Here is a 21,933-nt window from a genome sequence, read left to right as displayed (position 1 = left end):
ATTATATTGCATTGAATCAATTTACAGACAGAAAAAAAAAAAAAAAGATGCAGGTCCTTTTGCTTAAGCCAGTGTTTAACCCGTGGTTTGATTCCGACTGTCTTCCCTAGTTTTGGAAACAATTTATGTTGAAGTTCAGTTGTGTCACAGGCCCTTATTTTACTTCTTTTTTTAAAAAAAAACAACTTGTTTTGGCCAGGCACAGTGGCTCACACTTGTAATCCCTGCACTCTGGGAGGCCGAGGCAGATGGATCACCTGAGGTCAGAAGTTTGAGACCAGCCTAGCCAACATGACGAAACCCTGTCTCTACTAAAAATACAAAAAATTAGTTGGGCATGGCGGCGGGTGCCTGTAATCTCAGCTACTCGGAAGGCTGAGGCAGAAGAATCGCTCGAACCTGGGAGGTGGAGGTTGCAGTGAGCTGAGATCATGTCACTGCATTCCAACCCCAGCAACAAGAGCGAAACTCCGTCTCAAAAAAAAAAAAAAAAAAATGTTTTTAAAGACAGGGTCTCACTACGTTGCCCATGCTGGTCTTGAACTCCTGGGGTCAAGCGCTGCTCCTGTTTTAGCCTCCCAAGGAGCTGGAATCATGGGTGCACACCACCACGCCCGGCTACTACTTTCTTCAAAATTCGACCATTCTGACAGATTCTAGCTTAACAGTACATATTAGATAAATAAATGGCAATTTTCTGGAACATTCTTTAAAATAGTATAGACTTCATAGCAGTTGCAACTTCAGTTATTGTATTCTGCTATCATTTTGGTCTTCTTGTGACTTCTAAAAGCTGAATTTTCACTGCATATCCACATTTCATAATTTGCTAAACAGTTATTTAACAGAAGTAGCTATCTGACAATAGCACAACTCACATATGCAAAAATACAATTTGTCAATCAGATTTATGAAATTATTTAAAATTCTCAACCAAAGAATAGGCATTCAACATTCTCAACTATGGCTGAAGTAAATCTCAGTGACTGAGTACTTAAGAACCAGGTAAAACACAAAATATAGTCATCTATGGGAGATAACTAGGAAATTACCTTTAGTACAAAATCAGTCTTGAAAAAAATAACAATGTGTACAATTCCTCAGAATTATTTATTTAAACCCTACTTTGTTACAAAATGAGTTAAGACAGATTTCCTCAATAAATGGGAGGGGGCGCGATTACTCACGCCTGTAATCCCAGCACTTTAGGAGGCCGAGGTGGGCAGATCACTTGAGTGTTGAGGGGTTCGAGACCAGCCTGGTCAACAAAGCGAAACCCCATCTCTACTAAAAATACAAAAATTAGCTGGGCACAGAGGTAGGTGCCTGTAATCCAGGTACTCGGGAGGCTGAGGTAGGACAATCACTTGATCCCAGGAAGCAGAGGTTGCAGTGAGCAGACTGCACCAATGCACTCCAGCCTGGGCAACAGAATGAGACTCCATCTCAAAAAATAAAAATAAAAAAATAAATGACAGGGATTCCAGCACTTTTCTCAATATATTCTGGCTAAATATGAGATGGTCACTTAAATTGAGCAGATGGGACTTCATTAAATCATGATGAAAATGAACAGTCAAGAAAAGAACTACTGTATAGAAAGGAACTTTGGTAAAGTGCATGCATAAAATTACATTTTGGTGGATATATCTTATTAATAATCATTTCCTCAACTCGCAAAGCAAATGACATCATTGTTTGTCACTTTAAATAGTTCTCTGTTCAACAGTGGACCTACTGACAAATGCCCAAATAAAGATCACACACTAACATAAAAAGATATAACTGCAGTCAAATGTAGTGGCATGCACCTATATAGTTCCAGCACTTTGGGAGACTGAGGAATGAGGATCGCCAGAACCCAGGAGTTTGAGGCTGCAATGAGCTATGATCGCACCACTGCACTCCAGCCTGGGCGACTGAGTAAAACCCTGTCTCTAAAATAAATAAATAATAAAAAGTTATAAATGCCTTCAGTTTATTTTATAAGACTTCATGGTGAAATGGGGGGGAAAAAAACAGTTGTAGCTGTACCTGGAGATACCAACCAGATGGGCCATTCTCACAAACTGATCAAATGATCACCATGGTGGTGTTAAAAACAAGTTTACAAACTGTGACTTCCTTCATTGAAAACTGATCAAGAAAGCAAACTCCCCAAATTATAATCTTGTCTTTGTCTAGTGGTCTGTCCCAGACTGACAAAACACAAAATTGGGCAATTATTCATGTTGTGAAAGGATTCACTATACAAAAACAAAACTTAAAAATTAATGTAAGTTTTCTTGTCTTTGTCAACTCCATCAGTACATTTAAAATGGGATTCCAGGCTGGGTGTGGTGGCTCTCACCTATAATCCCAGCATTTTGGGAGGCTGAGGCAAGACTGCAAGACCAGCCTGGGCAACACAAAGAGACCTCATCTCTACAAAAAAATATTGGCCGGGCGCGGTGGCTCAAGCCTGTAATCCCAGCACTTTGGGAGGCCGAGACGGGCGGATCACGAGGTCAGGAGATCAAGACCATCCTGGCTAACATGGTGAAACCCCGTCTCTACTAAAAAAATACAAAAAAAACTAGCCGGGCGAGGTGGTGGGCGCCTGTAGTCCCAGCTACTCAGGAGGCTGAGGCAGGAGAATGGCGTAAACTCGGGAGGCGGAGCTTGCAGTGAGCTGAGATCCGGCCACTGCACTCCAGCCCGGGTGACAGAGCGAGACTCCATCTCAAAAAAAAAAAAAAAAAAAAAAAGAACATGGTCAGAAGACCATATCCCAGAAGCATCTGAAAGAAGTCTGATGCAGCTATCTGGAAGCAGCAAGTGTCCTGTGTGTCTTTTTTATTTTGGTAGGGTCGGGGTTTCACTGTGCTTTCTAGGCTGGTCTTGAACTCCCGGGCTCAAGTGATCCATCTGCCTCAGGTCCCAAAGTGCTGGGATTACAGGCGTGAGCCACCACGCCTGGCCACAGAAAGTGTCCTGTCTTGAAGATTGTGCTGAGGGGATAATGAGTCCTTTTTTATAGAAGACATACTAGTCATTTGTGAAGAACATATGCTGAACAAAACAGAAACATTTTAAATGTTAGACACACAATAAGGAGAGCAGTAAAACCCTGAAACTGTAGGTAGTTAAGAATTTTAAATATTTGCGTTTTTATTCACAGATGGTCTTCAACTTTCACAGTCTGATTTTCATATATTATATACTTATGTACCTAAGAGTCTTTTCAATGTGGATTTTATATTTTGTGTTCACCAGCTCACAAACTTTTGAGCTACTGAGTGAAGGTAGTACTGCCTCACCAACATTTCACTTTTGGCAGTATCACCACGTTGATGCATCTCTGTGAAATTATTAGAGTATTTTATTGGATTTAGGGGAAAATGCAAGTGTTAGTATCAACAAAAAGAAGCATCTCAATGTAACAGACTGCTTTCAGGTGTTAAGCCAGCCTTCCATGTGCTCAATTACAAATAATGGATAATAAAATGAAAGTGTGTGCCAAAATGTTTGAACTATATTATTGAAGATTATACCAAAAAGGTTAAGTATAATTTAGGATTTTATAATATTTGTTAACTCTCTGAGCACCTGCTATACAACATTTGAGTCTGACTTTAACCTGCATGGCTTTCACCCATGTTTCCATGGATACACATTTGTAAATTTCAGGACTTGAGAACCTTAAGACATTTTTAGAAAATGTGAAGAATCTCCAATTTTATTTTTAGCTTTAAAATATTTTTGTAACTTGTTTCTTACCCCCAAAGGTTGCGGAAAGTTTCCTATATTAACTATTTTGACCCTACAAGTTCCATGGTGGATTATAATAGTCAGAAGAAAAGAGAAGGGCAGATAAATATTTCAATCCGTCTTCAAACATTTAAATATGGCTTACAATAAAATAAAATTTTAACCTAATCCTATTACCTATATTGTCACAGACTGTACATCTTCTTTTTACTTTTTATTTTTTCCTAGAGAGGGGGTCTCACTCCGTCACCAAGGCTGGAATGCAGTTGCACAGACATAGCTCACTGCATCCCAGAACTGGGCTCAAGCAATCCTCCCACCTCAGCCTCCTGAGTAGCTGCGACTACAGGTGTATCCCACTATGTGTGGCTCATTTTTTAAATTTTTGTAAAGAAGGGCTCTGCTATGTTGCCCAGGCTGGTCATGAACTCCTGGCTTCAAGCGGTCTTCCTGCCACAGCCTCCTAAAGTGCAGGGATTAGAGGCGTGAGCCACAGGGCCTGGCCTTTTATTTTTTAAACGAGGTATCTGAGTACATTTCCTTACTTCCTGCTTCATATGACTTTTACTATCAAAAGTAATTCTTTTTACCCCATCTTTAGACTTTCTGCTGTTTAAAAACATAACTTAGCTGGGCATGGTGGTGGGCAGTTGTAGTCCAAGCTACTCAGGAGCCTGAGTGCAGGAGGATCGGTTGAGCCCAGGAGTTTGAGGCTGCAGCAAGTTATGATCTTGCCCCTGCACTCCAGCCTGAGTGACAGAGCGAGATCCTATCTCTAGAAAAGGTCGGGGTGGGGGTAGGGGAGGAGGGGTGATGCGGGGGAGGGAAAATATAAATATAGTTAAATAAAAATATAACTCTTCCTTAATCCTCTGTCCTTTTTAGGCCAGGCTCTCTCCTCCTCAAACCACTCTCATCTTAATTTTAGATCATGAAATATCCAGATAGTCTTGGATCTCTTCTTCCCTTTTAATTCTAGAAATTCTCAGAACTTGGCCGGGCGCGGTGGCTCAAGCCTGTAATCCCAGCACTTTGGGAGGCCGAGGCGGGCGGATCACAAGGCCAGGAGATCGAGACCATCCTGGCTAACATGGTGAAACCCCGTCTCTACTAAAAAATATAAAAAACTAGCCGGGCGAGGTGGCGGGCGCCTGTAGTCCCAGCTACTCGGGAGGCTGAGGCAGGAAAATGGCGGGAACTCGGGAGGCGGAGCTTGCAGTGAGCTGAGATCTGGCCACTGCACTCCAGCTTGGGTGACAGAGCGAGACTCCGTCTCAAAAAAAAAAGAAATTCTCAAAACTTAATTCTTTGCCTGCTTTTTCTTCATTACAAATTCCCACAGAGACATCTTCATATCATGTCTCTATTGAAGAAGACTTCATTTTTCATCTTCAGCCTTCTGACATATGCATTTTCAGTTTCTTAGTGTATTCACTTTGAATGTCCACTGTCACCTAAAATGTAACATGCCTAAAACATAATTTTATTTTGAATTTATTATTTTAAAAAATAAACTACTAGAGAATTTTAGATTTATGGAAAAGTTGAGAAAACAGCACACAGAGTTCCTATATGCCTTCTCATTTTCCCCTATAGTTAATAGCTTACTTTATAAAGTGCAATCTGTCACAGCTAAAGAATCAACAAGGCCGGGCGCGGTGGCTCACGCCTGTACTCCCAGCACTTGGGAGGCCGAGACGGGCAGATCAGGAGGTCAGGAGATCGAGACCAACCTGGCTAACACGGTGAAACCCCGTCTCTACTAAAAAAATACAAAAATCTAGCCGGGCGAGGTGGCGGGCGCCTGAAGTCCCAGCTACTCAGGAGGCTGAGGCAGGAGAATGGCGTGAACCTGGGAGGTGGAGCTTGCCGTGAACTGAGATCCAGCCACTGCACTCCAGCCTGGGCGACAGAGCGAGACTCCGTCTCAAAAAAAAAAAAAAAAAGGAACAATGGGTCACATTTTATTCAGATTGTACTATAGGTATTTGATGAGGGTTATGGTTAATTTTTTGTGTTAACTTGACTGGGCCACATGCATTTGGCCAAACATTTTTCTGGGTGTGTCTACAGTGCTGTTTTTGGATGAGATTAGCATTTGGACAGGCAGACTAGCAAAGCAGACTGTCCTTCCCAACGTGGGTGGGTCCCGTTCCATCAGTTGAAGGTCTGAATAGAACAAAAAGGCTGAAGCTCCCCCAGGACTCCAGACTCCAAGAAAGGGGGGATTTCCTCCTAACTGCTCAGTTTTTGTCTTTTTTTTTTTTTTTTTGAGACGGAGTCTCTGTCACCCAGGCTGGAGTGCAATGGCACGATCTCAGCTCACTGCAACCTCCGCCTCCCAGGTTCAAGAGATTCTGCCACCACAGCCTCCCCCTGAGTAGCTAGAATTATAGACGCCTGCCATCAAGCCTAGCTAATTTTTGTATTTTTGTAGAGATGGGTTTCACCATGTTGGCCAGGCTGGTCTTGAACTCCTAACCTCAGGTGATCTCCCTGCCTCAGCCTCCCACCAAGTGCTGGGATTACAGGCATGAGCCACTACGTCCAGCCTGGGACCTTAGTTTTTTCCTACCTTTAAACCTGAACTGAAACACTGGGTCTTGAGCCTGCCAGCATTTGGACTAGAACCATGTCATCAGCTCTCCTGAGTCTCCAGCTTGCTGACTGCAGATATTGGGACCTGTCAGCCCCATAACAGCACAAGCCAATTCCTTATAATAAATTGCTTTCTATATCTCCACAGAGATATTATACATCTGTCAAATTAAGTTTAGCCTAGGCTGGGCCTGGTAGCTCATGCCTGTAATCCTAGCATTCTGGGTGGCCAAGTGGGGAGGACCACTTGAGTTCAGGAGTTCCAAATCAGCCTGGGCAATATGGTGAAACCTTGTCTCTAAACAAAAAAAAAAAAAAATTAGGTTTAGCCTAAAGCCGCCTCCTAACATATTTTAAGTTGGGCATAATGGTTTCTCAGTACATAGGGAACTGTAACCTAACTAGACGTGTACACTGCAACCTACTCTTGTAACAAGCAGACAAGTCCAAGCCAATCACAGCAGCCATACTTCAACCACTCAGGCCAACTGCTTAAACTATGTTCAGGTAAGGCAAACACCACCAAGCTGGAACCAATCCAGCTGTTTCCGAACCTCATTTTCATTTTCTATATGTCACTTTCCTTTTTTCTGTCCGTAAATCCTTTTGACCAAGTGGCAGCATGAGTTGCTCTGAACCTGTTCTGGCTTGTGGGCTGCCTGATTAGTACATTGTTCTTTGCTCAATTAAACTCTGTTAAGTTTAATTTGTCTAAAGTTTTTATTTTAACAGATGGTGTCAGAAGTGAGATCTGAAGCAGAGCTTCCAGAGATCGCCAGGAGCACCAAGTGACTACGTAAGGCACCCACAAGGCCCACTGTACCCACCCAGTACTCTCTTGCAGCAACTGGGAACAGCGGGTACGTTTTCTCTTGGATTTTGAAGCTCCATGGATTTGGATTTTGGGTTATCCAAGTTTGAGCAAATGTTTTTATCCGAACTGAGTTCAGAAGTTGTGACAGAAACTGGACTGGGTTGAGGACAGCATTGGCTCTGGTAATTAACTGGCTTGGATCCAGTTAGAGGCCTCAGATGTTTGACTAGGAAGACAGAAACTGGCCATGAATGGCAATGCTCCAGGGAGTATGAACTACGGTGCTCAAAAACTCGCAGGCATTTTTTTGTTCTATCCCCTTTGCTTTGTTTTCTTGCTTGTTTAGGTAAAAAATAGTCATTGGTTAAGTTGATCAAGGAAATCTGAGAGCCAAAGCCAAAATTCAGTGTAAACACTAGATCCTTAATTCTTGAAGAAATGAGTACTCTACCTTTCAGCTCTGCCTACCTATAAATGTAGGAAGCATTAGGCCCCAAAAGCAACAAATGCTTACAGAAATGGTGAAATCTTACTAAAGGTAATTTAAAATTACAGTGGAACAGTCCAAATTAACCACACTGTACTTTAAATAGTGAATTTGAAAACGAGGACTCCCAAATCAGGCTTATCTAGGGATGCCTACTAATGTACAGGAGCTTCCAAAAAGATTTCAATATTCTTATCACCTCTTTCTAAAAACTTTTTTTTTTTTTTGGTAGGGAGTCTCGCTCTGCCGCCCAGTTTGGAGTGCAGTGGTGCAATCTCAGATCACTGCAACCTCCGCCTCCTGGTTTCAAACGACTCTCCTGCCTCAGCCTCCTGAGCAGCTGAGATTACAGGTGCCTGTCACCGCACCTAGCTAATTTTTGTATTTTAGTAGCGACAGGGTTTCACCATGTTGGTAAGGCTGGTCTCGAACTGCTGACCTCAAATGATCTGCCCACCTCGGCCTCCCAAAATGCTGGGATTACAGGCATGAGACACTGAGCCTAGCCCTAAAAACTCTTTATAAAAGACAAAGCTTAAGCAACTAATTGTAAGAAAAATTAAACTTGAGCTGGGCATGGTGGCTTAGGCCTGTAACCCCAGCTACTTGGAGGCTGAGGTAGGAGGATCTCTGGAAGCCAGGAGTTTGAGACCAGCCTGGGTAACACAGCAACCCCAACTCAAAAGAAAAAAAGAAGGGAGAAATGGAGGGAAAGAAGGAAGGAAGGAGAGAAGCAATTCTGTATATAGAATATGTAAAGAAAGTAAGATCTGTTTTTGTATGGAAAGCTATAAAGGCATAAAAATATGTGTTTGCTGTGAAAAAAATAGTTTAGAAGTTATTTAAAGGTTATATCAAGTTGAATGCATTTTTAGAAGAGATACAGTCTGGCACCATGCAGTCCCGCACAGTCCTGCTTGGTCTCATGGCAGCACCTGGGGGTGCCCAGCTGGAGGGATGGGATGGGGCAGGATCTGGGCCAACAGGTAGCTAGCCAGGATCGTGCAGCAGCCAGCACTTTCCTCCTGCTGGTACCAAAGCTGGGCTTGCGGGGCAGCATGCCTGTAAGCAGCCTGAGAAGGCTGAGGTCCCTGCTCCTATTATTTACACCTAGGCCTGCACCCTCACACCCTTCATGGCCATAATCAAATTTTCTTGTCAATTATGTCTTTAACCATGATCATTTTAAGTTGTTTCCACAGTTAATTGCTTAATACAGATGCATTTTCTTTAAGCTCTTTACAAGCAAGTAAAATCTAGAGTATTATGTCTTCAAGAACGTTCATGGAAAGAGGAATGGAAAGGACCCTAATAAGGACTACTGAATACAGGTTTCTGATAACTTCAGGCTCATCTAATTTGGACTGCGTAAGAATTCCCAGAACTTTAACAAAGAAACTGGTTTATAAAACTGCTAACCCAAGCAGGACAAAAATTAACTGAATACTAAGAAAATACTCTGCCAGATTTTCATGCTAAATCAGCCAGTACTAAAACTGTTAAGATATGCAACTTGAATGAACTCTATGTTCCAAGTCAAATTACCTATGATAACCCATTTAATGAACAGTGCTATGCACCTGAATTGGAGAAACAAAATTGGTATTTAACAGGCTATAAATGCAACGTTAAGCATGAACTCACAAAGCCTGCACAGCCACCCGGTCCTTCCTGAATCCGTAAAGCTTCCATTATTAAAAGCTCTGCACTCGGCCGGGCGCGGTGGCTCAAGCCTGTAATCCCAGCACTTTGGGAGGCCGAGACGGGTGGATCACGAGGTCAGGAGTTCGAGACCTCCTGGCTAACACGGTGAAACCCTGTCTCTACTAAAAAATACAAAAAAAGCTAGCCGGGCGAGGTGGCTGGCGCCTGTAGTCCCAGCTACTTGGGAGGCTGAGGCAGGAGAATGGCGTAAACCCGGGAGGCGGAGCTTGCAGTGAGCTGAGATCCGGCCACTGCACTCCAGCCCAGACGACAGAGTGAGACTCCGTCTCAAAAAAAAAAAAAAAAAAAAAAAAAAAAAAAAAAAAAAGCTCTGCACTTCATGACTCATCATGGAAGACAGAAAATGATCCAAACAGAAAACATATACATTGGTGTGGTGACTGCTCTAAATTGCTAAAAATGGTTTATGACCAATGTTTGGCTTATCAAACCTATAACCTGGGAAGATAATTAAAACTTCAGGTACCTGATGGGCCATTTGAACATTTATAGAGGAATTTCATTCAACTGTCATTTTCAACACATGTTTTCTGGTAAAAGATTTCTCGGCCGGGCGCGGTGGCTCAAGCCTGTAATCCCAGCACTTTGGGAGGCCGAGACGGGCGGATCACGAGGTCAGGAGATCGAGACCATCCTGGCTAACACGGTGAAACCCCGTCTCTACTAAAAATACAAAAACTAGCCGGGCGAAGTGGCGGGCGCCTGTAGTCCCAGCTACTCGGGAGGCTGAGGCAAGAGAATGGCGTAAACCCGGGAGGCGGAGCTTGCAGTGAGCTGAGATCCGGCCACTGCACTCCAGCCTGGGCGACAGAGCGAGACTCTGCCTCAAAAAAAAAAAAAAAAAAAAAAAAAAAAAAAAAAAAAAAAAAGATTTCTCATGCAAGAAGGCTGATGCTGTAATAGTAGCTAAAAGGTTGTCAGAAAATGTGTTTCTCTCATGGGGCATTCCTGGAGAAATCTCCAGTGATAATGGTACTTGTTTCACTGGACAAGTTGTAAAACTGTTAAGTAAGGTATTACAGACATAATAGCTTTAGGCAAAGCTAACTGAATTGACTGGTTGCCTTGGTCAAAGGTATTGCAGATTAATGACAATCAGATCTACCTCATTATGAAATAGTCACTGGGAGGCCTATGCTGCTAATAATAGAATTTTATGTATCTTCCTTTCCCAAATTCTGATATGAATAAACGCTGCAAGGCTTTAATGCATTACACCAAAGTGTATTTTCACCAGCTAAAGGAAGTTTTTCTTTTTCTTTTTTATAGACAGTCTTGCTCTGTTGCCCAGGCTGGAGAGCAGTGGTGTGATCTTGGCTCTCTGAAACCTCCACCTCCCAGGTTCAAGCAATTCTTGTGCCTCAGCCTCTCAAGGAGCTGGGATTACAGGCATGCGCCACCATGCCCAGCTAATTTTGTATTTTCAGTAGAGATGGGGTTTCACCATGTTGGTCAGGCTGGTCTTGAACTCCTGGGTTCCAGAGACCTGACCTCCAATGATCTGCCCACCTCAGCCTCCCAAAGTGCAGGGATTACAGGCATGAGCTACCACACTGGCAGTAAAGGAAGTTTTTCATGATCTGCCCACTGAGGATAATCAAATCCTTCACAATCTAGAACCTGGAGGTTGGTTCTTCTGGAAATGACATCAGGAAAACACTGCCCTTGTTACCCACCATGAAGCAAAACTTTGGGGCCTCGAACACTGGGTCAATTGATATCACAATGCAGGAGGGGCCCTCCAGACTTGGAATTGTACAACTGTTGGAAATCTTAAGGTAAAACTAACCAGTTAGGAAAGGTTTTCTCCAGAAGCAGACGGCAACCTAGACATGGACAGCTTTCCCAAGAGCACAGATCAAAACTTCTCTGCCATCATGTGACTCTTACTTCTCAATGTTTTCCTTGTTTATGCCTCTATGAACAACAGAAAAAGGGTCTTATGGTGCACCCATGGGGCACACTTTTATTTGTGAAAACTTTTACAGCCAACCTTATCCACAGACAGCATTATGTCTTAATAGATGAAAGATGACAGTCCAATGTGGGCTAGGAATTTTAATGGCTCTGTCAGAAACAGAACACTGGTCCACTCCTTTTAACCTACATCAGAGGTGAAAAAGAATACTAGCACTTGGAAGCCTTCATCATTATGAATGGTCACCATTGTTAGGTCACTTTTTCCGGAGTATGGAGTAAACAATGCAGTGACTAGAAATTTGTCCCTTGTGGGCTGGGCGCAGTGGCTCATGCCTGTAATTACAGCACTTTGGGAGGCCAAGGTGGGCGGATCACTTGAGGCCAGGAGTTCAAGACCAGCCTGGTCAAAATGCGGAAACCCCGTCTCTAGTAAAAATACAAAAATCAGCCGGGCATGGTGGCGTGCACCTGTAGTCCCAGCTATTTGGGAGGCTGAGGCACGAGAATTGCTTGAACCCAGGAGGCAGAGGTTGCAGTGAGCCGAGATCACGCCACTATTGCACTCCAGCCTGGGCAACACAGTGAGACTGTCTCAAAAAAAAAAAAAAAAAAAAACAGAAAAAGAAATTTATTCCTCATGATATGCTCTATAGCAGATTCTACTGCAAAGGCTATAGTTACGAAACAGATTTCTTTAAATTCTCTTGCTAAAGGTATACTGGATAATAGAATTGCTCAAGGTTGCCTACTGGCTAATCAGGGAAGTATCTGTGAAGTTGCTGACACTTTTATATTTTTTCTTTGAGACAGGGTTTTGCTCTGTCACCCAGGCAGGAGTGCAGTGCCTCAATCACAGCTCATTTAGCTTCAATCTCCTAGGCTCAATTGCTCCTCCCACCTCAGCCTCCTGAGTAGTGGGACTACCAGCACATGCCACGAGGCCCGGCTAATTTTTGTATTTTCTGTAGAGACACGGTCTTGCTATGTTGCCTAGGCTGCCTTGAACTCCTGGCCTCGGGGATCCTCCTGCTTCGGCCTTCCAAAAACGCTGGGATTAACAGGCGTGAGCCACCATACCAGGCCTTGCTGACACTTCTTGTTGCAAGTGGATGAATGTACTGGATATTACAGAGATTCAGTTGTAGGGGATTAATAAACTGGTGGCTTGGTTGAAATGAGTAGATTGTTTATCTTGCTCATTCTTTGATGTATTTGATTTTAGTTGGTTTGGTTCGTGTGAACTCTGGCTAAGGAGCATACTCCAAACTCTTAGTATTTTCCTCCTAATAGTCATAATAGTCTCCCTGGTGCACTACATTCTCTCAAAAGTTATAAATGCTTGCATGCAGCCATCTATATAAGTTCAAATGGTCTCTCTTCAACAGGAATGATAAACATTCAAAGACATGCATGATCACAAGGACACCAAAACCTATGAATAAAGTGCTGGGACTGGAAACCCAAAAGGATGGTAACTGAGTAGCACTAAAGCCCTAAGTTTTGGTAACACTTACACCTAAGTGAGAACCTGACCAAAAAGGATAAACTGTTAAATAAAATTGTGAGAGCCCACTGTTTTGGACTAAGCTTATTCACTAGGCATCAACAGGCTAGACCAGATCAAACCTAAATGAAGTCACTCATGCTAAATGCGACATAATCAAATTGAAACTTTAAGGAAGCAGAAAGATCCCAAACAGCCCAGGTTTTTTATTCCTTTCCTAAAAACAAGAGATTGCAGCATAAGGAGGTTGCCTCTGCTCTAATCCCTACAGAAAACTAACCTGAAGTCCTTATTCCCCACCTTGCAAAACCCACAGTTTTGTTACCTCCGTGGGATTTGAGACCAAATAAGTACATTTATGATAGTGACACAGTCACATCCATGAATAAAGTTTTGTCAACCTCTCAAAATTGATAAACAATACAAAACTGAGGCCAGGTGCAGTGGCTCACGCCACTGCAATCCCAACACTCTGGGAGGCTGAGATGAGCAAATCACTGGATGTCAGGAGTTCAAGACCAGCCTGACCAACATGGTGAAACCCTGTCTCTACTAAAAATATAAAAATTAGCCAGGTGTGGTGAGACACGCCTATAATCCTAGGTACTTGGGAGGCTGAGGCAGGAGAATCACTCAAACTCGGAGGGCAGAAGTTGCAGTGAGCCGAGACTATGTGACTGCACTCCAGTCTAGGCAACAGAGCCAGACTCCATCTCAAAAACAACAACAAAAACAAAACAAAACTGAGAGGTTGACCAAAGAGAGGAATTGTTAAGTTTAGTCTAAAGCTGCCTTCTTACATATTTTAAGTTCGGGCCTGAAGCTTTCTCAGTACATAGGGAACTGTAACCTGACTAGAAGAGGAAACTGCAACCTACTCCTATAATAAGTAGCTCAGTCTCCGCCAATCACAGTAGCCATACTTCACTCACAGACGGCCAACTGCTTATACTGTGTTCAGATAAAGCAAAGGCCCAGCTGTAACCAATCCAGCAGTTTCTGTACCTTACTTCCTTTTCTGTATGTCACTTTCCTTTTTCTGTCCATAAATCCTCTCCAACCATACACCAGCGCCAGAGTAGTTCTCAATCTTTCCTGGTTCGAGAGGCTGCCTGATTTCACAAATTATTCTTTGCACAATTAAATTCTGTTAAATTTGTCTGAAGTTTTTCTTTTAACACACCTTATTGGTTCCATTTCTCTGGAGAATACTGCCTGATACAAACCAAACTAAAAAGTTTGATTTAGGTTCGGTTTTGCTTAAAGCAGTATTTTCTAATATCCCTTCTTTGTTTCAGGATCCCATCCAGGATTTAGTGACCGTGCCTCCTTAGGCTCCTTGTTCTGATGATCCTGACTGTTTTGAGGAAACCTCATCAGGTATTTTGTAGAATGTCCCTCAATTTGGGTTCGTGTGACGTTTTCCTTATGGGTTACATAGGCTTTTTGGAGGAAGACCACAGAGGCAAAGTGCCATTCCCAACACACTATATCAAAGGCATACATGCTACAAGCATGACCTCACTGATAACGTCAACTTCGATCACTTGGCCAAGCTTTCTCCACTGTAAAATGATTCCCTCTCCACCTTTCCATAGCCTACTCTTCGGAAGCAATTCACCAGGCTCAGCCCATCATCAAGAAAGAAATGCAGAGGCCCACCTCCTGGACAGGGGAAATATCTACATAAATTATTTGTGATTCTTCTCTACAGGACATTTGCCTCTTCTTTCTATTTATTTATTTATTTATTTATTTATTTATTTATTTATTTATTTATTTAACAGAATTTATTTTTGTCCCCAAGCCAGTTCTCTTTCTACCATGGCTTCATCATTCCCACAGGGAGTAACCCCCACATACCCAGTGAAACTTTTGGTTTATCTTTTTCTCCTGTATGTCCCATATTTTAATCCTTTAAAGAGATCTCCACTGTCATCTTTCTTCAGTGCTGTTTAGATTTAGTCAATCTTTTCCTTCTGTCATGATTTTAATCCAGACCACCATCGTCATTCTCTAAACAAGCTAACCTCTGAGTAGGTCTCTTTTTTTCCTCCTCCATGCCTATTCTGTTGTAATTTGCCAATGTTGTAACATGTCTCTCAGCTCTGGCCTGACTCACAGTAGTTTCACTGAAATTTGTAATGCCAGCTCTTTAGAAGTTGAAATAAGAGGCCGGGCACGGTGGCTCAAGGCTGTGACCCAGCACTTTGGGAGGCAGAGACGGGAGGATCACGAGGTCAGGAGATCGAGACCATCCTGGCTAACACAGTGAAACCCCGTCTCTACCAAAAAATACAAAAAAAATTAGCCGGGCGTGGTGGCGGGCGCCTGTAGTCCCAGCTACATGGGAGGCTGAGGCAGAAGAATGGCGTGAACCCGGGAAGCGGAGCTTGCAGTGAGTGGAGACTGCGCCACTGCACTCCAGACTAGGCGACAGAGCAAGACTCCGTCTCAAAAAAAAAAAAAAAAAAAAAAAAAAAGAAGTTGAAATAAGAAATTGACAGGTATCTCTTTATTCTAATGATAGAAGCAAATACAAAACATTGGGGTTTCCTAGGACACAGGACTGTTCTTCATTTGGGTCACATCAGAAGTAAAATTCTCAAAGACAAAAATCACTGTTCCTGTGCTGAAACCTTACTATATATGGTGCACTTTCATTGTCTGCTTCTCTAGCCTCCTGGCTTTCTTTTGGGGATGCACCCAACTCTGTCAATCTCAGTCTGAGTGCTCCAGGTCGGGCCTCATTCCTGACAGGGATAGAGGAAATGAGTCCAAATAATCCAAGACTATGCACGCAACATTCCTAACTGGTTCAGGGACTCAGACAATGACAAACAAGACAACATTTGCAATAATGCTGGGACAGATGGAGGAACAGGAATAAAAGCTACTTTGGCCACCTTGCCACAACGTGAATACTGTGAAGGAAGCCAGCCCAGAAGCAGATGGTAAGAGAAATCAGTCCTGCTAAGACGCTGAGTATCAATACCTATCTAAGCCTGAAGCCTGTGCTAAACCTTGTTTTTACAGTTGTATGAGGCAAATTCTCTTTTTAGCTGAAGCTAGTTTGGAAAGAACTTCCTATTACTACAAAAGAATCATAACTCCTAACTGATATAGTGAGGAACATAAACTTTTTACTTAAATCTCACTCTGATAAAGCAGAAAGAAGTATCAGAATAATTTTACTTCTTTGTTTTTTTGAGACAGATTCTCACTCTGTCGCCAGACTGGAGTGCAATGGCACAATCTCAGCTCACTGCAACCTCCACCTCCTGGGTTCAAGCGATTCTCCTGCCTCAGCCTCCTGAGTAGCTGGGATTACAGGGGCGCGCCCCCACGCCTGGCTAATTTTTATGTTCTTAGTAGAGATGGGGTTTCGCCATGTTGGCCAGGCCGGTCTAGAACTCCTGACCTCAGGTGATCCGCCCACCTCGGCCTCTCAAAGTGCTGGGATTATAGGCGTGAGCCACCGCGCCTGGCCTGTACGTATATTTTCTATTTGCAAAGTGATTAACCAATAACCAATAGTATCCTAAATCAGGTGCACATACAAAGTAACAGAAAAGCTTAAAAATCAGTGTAGTTATCTGCTTCTGGAAATGGTTACTTAGAAGAACCCTTTAACTATAAACAACTAAAAGTGTTGGAAGATAAAAATTTTCTTAAAAGCAACAAAGAGCTAAAATTACTGTAAATTACTGCCAAGCCAGAACTGAAGGAAAAGGGGGTACATATCCAGGAACACAGGAGAGCTCAAAAGCTCACTTTTCCCTTGAAGGCACTTGCTAAAACCATCAAAATGAACCCTCCTTTTTAAAGAGCCATGTGTGCAGAAACCAAGCCCAACCCCTGCCCAAGGTAGGAAATCTAATGAGATAGTCCTCACTTTAAGCTGGCATCTCAAAAGTCTACCCCCTTAAGACAAGGGTGAACCAGAAGTAAACCAGCCTTTCCACAGATCTCAGCACAGATTTATACTGTGTGGGTGTTTCAGAAAATCTCGAACTCTGAGAATGATGTAAGATGGTCTTAGAATGGAGTGGTCAGAATTCCCTAGCATAAGCAAATAAAAATCCTTTCTGAAATAAGACATCATAAATGAGAATCAGCAGAAAGGCAAAGATATTTTAATAGACATTTAAACACCGTAAACCGAACTATTTATTCTATGTTCCCTTGGGTTTGAAGGTATATATACCTGAACTGAACAATGTCAGCTGCTTATCAACTGTCATTCACAAACCTGGAACACATCTACCTCATAAACACTGATTCCAGATTTCAAATGCATCTCTAACAGAGTCTAGCTTATCATTATTTCTGCTTCTTCTATTTGCACTTGTATCATCAAAATGCAATAGTGCCGGGCACAGTGGCCCACACTTGTAATCCAAGCACTTTGGGAGGCCGAGGTGGGCGGATCACCTGAGTTCAGGAACTCAAGACCAGCCTGGCCAACATGGTGAAACCCTATCGCCACTAAAAATACAAAAAATTAGCCGGGCATGGTGGGGTGCACCTGTAATTCCAGCTACTTGGGAGGCTAAAACAGGAGAACTGCTTGAACCTGGGATGCAGAGGTTCCAATGAGCTGAGATCACATCACTGCACTCTAGACTGGGCGACAGAGTGAAGCTCCAACTCAAAGCCAGGAGCAGTGGCTCACACCTGTAATTCCAGCACTTTGGGAGGTCGAGGCCAGTGGATTGCTTGAGTGCAGGAGTTTGAGACCAGTTTGGACAACATAGCAAACCCCATCTCAAAAAAAAGAAAAGAAAAAAAATGCAATAGTTTTGAAATTTTTGATGGCTCATAATTTTATTGAAAAGAGAAATGGCTTTTGCTCCATAATTACCAAATATTTTCATTTTTATATTAATAAAAATCAATCAGAATAATAAATCCAATGAATATTTTCACTTCTACATCACCTATTTCCTTCTAGGTGCCTTTGTACACACACCTGACTTCAGCATTTGTCCAGCTGTCTAATAAACTTTGGTGCAAAAACATCATAAAACCACCAGCTATTTGTCTCTCTACTGGTACCAGCAAACTACCAGGTATTTATCTCTTCACACTTATCTTTTAATTCACATAATAATTGTGAAGCATTTCCCAGCCTCAGAAAATCTTAAAAGAAGCTATAGGAATAAACTGCTCAATAGCAAAAATGAAAGCCAAAAGACAGTGGAATAGAAAAAAAAAAATGCACTGAAAGAAAAAAAATTCCAACCTAAAATTCTATACTGTGATAGATTTTTTTCAAGGCCACAAATCCCACCTGCCCCCCTTTTTGAAAGCACAGTCCTTTGAATGTGACATTGTTGCTCACGCCATCAAGAGATGGAGTCAGGCCAGGCACAGTGGCTCTCATCTGTAATTCCAACACTTTGGGAGGCCAGGCAGGAGTATTACTTGAGATCAGGAGTTCCAGACCAGCTTGGTCAACATAGTGGGACCCTATCTCTATAAAAAATCAGCCAGGTGTGGTGGCACACACCTATAGACACTGCTACTTGGGAGGCTGAAGTGGGAGGATGGCTTGAGCCCAGGAGTTTGAGGCTATAGCAAGCTACAATCATGCCACTGCATTCCAGCTTGGGCGAAAGCATAAGACCTTGTCTGCCTACCACCTGCTGGCCCCCCAAAAAACAGATGGATTATAATTCCTTCACTCTTTGTGGGCGGAGGGATTTTTTTGTTTTGTTTTGTTTTTTTTTTTGAGACGGAGTCTGCTCTGTCGCCCAGGCTGGAGTGCAGTGGCTGGATCTCAGCTCACTGCAAGCTCCGCCTCCCGGGTTCACGCCATTCTCCTGCCTCAGCCTCCCGAGGAGCTGGGACTACAGGCACCCACCACCTCGCCCGGCTAGTTTTTTGTATTTTTTTAGTAGAGACGGGGTTTCACCGGGTTAGCCAGGATGGTCTCGATCTCCCGACCTCGTGATCTGCCCGTCTCGGCCTCCCAAAGTGCTGGGATTACAGGCTTGAGCCACCGCGCCCGGCCCTTTTTTTTTTTTTTTAAACCACATCTCACTTGGAACCTTTACCCTTTTGAATATGGGCATGGCCACCTGACTTGCTTTGGTCAGTGAAACATTAGCAAATGTGACAACAGAGGACTGAAAAGTGCTTGTACACTGGAGCTTGCCTTTTCTGTACTGATTTTTCAACCCAGCCACGTGAAGGAGTGAGATAGCAAGCTAGATGATGAGACATGGAGCCCAGTTGCTTTTTTCACCCGAAAAACTACCAGACATGTAAGTGAGGCCATGTGGGTCTGTCCAACCCACAGCTGACCTGCCAAGTGACTACAGATACATGAATGAGCCCAACTATAACCATGCAGACCAGAGAGACAAGGGATGCCACTGAGTACTGCCCAAAAATCTGAACCACAGATTCAGGGGCAAATATGTGGTTGCTGTTCTTGAGTCATTAAGTTTGGGACTGAGTACAGAGGCTCAAGCAAGTAATCCCAGTGTTTTGGGCAGCTGAGGTGGGAAGATCACTTGAGCCCAGGAGTTAGAGATCAGACTGGGCAACATTCAGAGACCCTGTCTTTACAAATAATAATAAAATTAGCCAGGCACCAGCTACTCTCAGGAGACTGAGGCAAGAGAATTGCTTGTACCCAGGAGGTAGAGGCTGCAGTGAGCTGAGATCGCGCCACTGCACTCCAGCCTGGGCAACAAAGCGAGACTCCGTCTCCAAAAAAAAAAAAAAAAAATTAGCCAGGAGCAGTGGTGCACACCTGTGGTCCCAGCTATTTGGGAGGCTGATGTGGGAAGATAGCCTAAGCCCAGAAGGCCAAGGTGTGACTGCACCACTGCATTGCAGCCTGAGTGACAGAGACCCTGTCTCAAAAAATAAAAATAAAAATACTAAAAAGATTAGAAAACAAAATGAAAGCAAATAAAAATAAAATGAAAAAGAAGTTGGGGGTGGTGTGTTCCCAGCATGTGACACTGTGGAATAGATATTTTGTCTCTGTGCCTCTTTCCTGCACACAGATCTAACCAAAAGCCTTGGAGTCTCAAGAGAGAGAACAGTGTCTTTTGTATGCTAATGAATGGTGGGGGGCGGGGGGAGACGCTTAAAAAGCTAATTTAGGATGGGGCTGGTCACTGGAAAAACCCAGAAAAACCAAGGCATGATCGGAGGGTTGGGACTTTCAGGCCCACCCCTAACCTCCAGGGAAGGGAAAGGGGCTGAAGGTTAAGTTGATCACCAAAGGCCAGCGATGTAATCAATCACGCCTAAGTAATGAAGACTCCATAAATACCACAAAGAGCCTGGGCACAGAGGCTCACGCCTGTAATCCCAGCACTCTGGGAGGCCAAGATGGGTGGATTACCTGAGGTCAGGAGTTCAAGACAAGCCTGGCCAACATGGTGAAACCAAAGATATAAAATTGTCTCTACCAAAGATATAAAATTTAGCTTGGCATGGTAGCACGTACCTGCAATCCCAGCTACTCGCAAGGCTGAGGCAGGAAAGTCACTTTAACCTGGGAGGCGGAGGTTGCAGTGTGAGCCAAGATTGCGCCACTGCACTCCAGTCTAGATGACAGAGTAAGACTCCCAAAAAACAAACAAACAAACAAAAACCACAAGCCAAAGGACTGGGTTCTGAAGACTTCCAGATAACCGGACACAGGTTCCTGGAGAGTGGGCTGCCCGGAGAGAGCATAGAAGCTCCCTGTCCCTTCTCCCATACCTCGCCCTATGTACCTCTTCTATCTGGCTATTCATCTGTGTCCTTCATAATATTCCTTAAAATAAATGAGTACTTGTAAACAGAAGTGTTTCCTTGAGTTCTGTGACCTGCTCTAGCAAATTCACTGAACCCAAGGATGGTGAGGGGTGGGAGGGGGTGATGCTTGTGGGAAGCCCAGTTTATGGCAGGTTGGTAAGAAGCACAGGTCAAACCTGTATTTGAAACTGGCATCTGAAGTGAGGGGTTGTCTTATGGGACTGAGCTCTCAACCTATGGGATCTGATGCGATTTCCAGGTATACAGTGTCAAGGATTAAGATGAATTTGAGGACACTCAGCTGGTATAGACTGCAGAATTATCTGCAGAATTGGCTGTTGGTGGGGGTAAAAAATCCATACATCTGGTGCCAGAAGTGTTGAGTGACTGTACTGAGAGTAAATAGTAGGAAAAACTCTTTGGTTTTTCCCATATCCTCAGACCCAGAAATAGATAACTGACACTTAAGCCCAGCAAAAATATCTTTTAAGAATAGGGTAGAATGAAGATATTTCCAGACAAAAAAAAAAAAAAAACCCTGTCAGTTGGCCCTCAGAAGATCTTTACTAAAAGAAGTTCTGAAGAATGTACTGCAGGCAGATGAGATGTAAGAAGGTATAGGGAGCAAAGAAAGTGCTAAATATCTGGGTAAATCTATTTTTTAAAAAAACATTGCTTTTTAAGTACAATAATAATCGTATCTTAAAGGATTCTGAAAATTTGATGCCAGTAGCCACTCTCAGACATTCTGATTTAATTTGCCTGAAACATCTGGGTATTACCATACTAAAAATCACCCTAGGTATAACTAGGGTTAGGAACCACTGACTTCAATTATAAAACTTATAATATATCTAAAGTTGGCATTAATCCTCATCTTCCTTCCCTTTTATTTATCTTGTCTTTTTTTTTTTTTTAAATACAGACAGGGTCTCACCCTGTTGCCTAGGCTCGACCTCCTGGGCTCAGCTTCCAGAGTAGCTGGGACTACGGTCATGCACTGCCTCGACTGGCTAATTAGCCCTCCTGGGTTCAAGTGATCTTCCCACCCTAGCCTCCCAAAGAGCTGGGATTACAGGTGTGAGCCACCTGGCCCAACCTATCTAGTCTCTCTCTTTTTTTTTTTTTTAAATGGGGTCTCACTGTGTCACCCAGACTGGAGTGCAGTAATGCAATCTCGGCTCAATGAAACCTCCGTCTCCCAGGCTAAAGTGATTCTCCTAGTTCAGCCTCCCAAGTAGCTGGGATTACAGGTGCACACCACCACACCCCACTAATTTTTTGTAAAGACAAGACTTCTCCATGTTGCCCAGACTGTCTTGCCTTTTTTTAAGTTACTGACTCATTATTTTCCATGGAAATAAGCAACAT

The 21,933-nt window shown here is 43.2% G+C and overlaps 1 protein-coding gene across 2 annotated transcripts in view; it reads right to left on the bottom strand.

Annotated features, from left to right (window-relative positions):
* Positions 1-21,933, bottom strand: part of GLG1 (golgi glycoprotein 1) — a 161,991-nt gene that overhangs the window by 109,185 nt on the left and 30,873 nt on the right. The window lies entirely within an intron of this gene.

This window comes from Rhinopithecus roxellana, chromosome 20 (assembly GCF_007565055.1).
Source record: "Rhinopithecus roxellana isolate Shanxi Qingling chromosome 20, ASM756505v1, whole genome shotgun sequence".
NCBI classification, from domain to species: domain Eukaryota; kingdom Metazoa; phylum Chordata; class Mammalia; order Primates; family Cercopithecidae; genus Rhinopithecus; species Rhinopithecus roxellana.
This window is presented reverse-complemented; position numbering and strand designations above follow the sequence as displayed.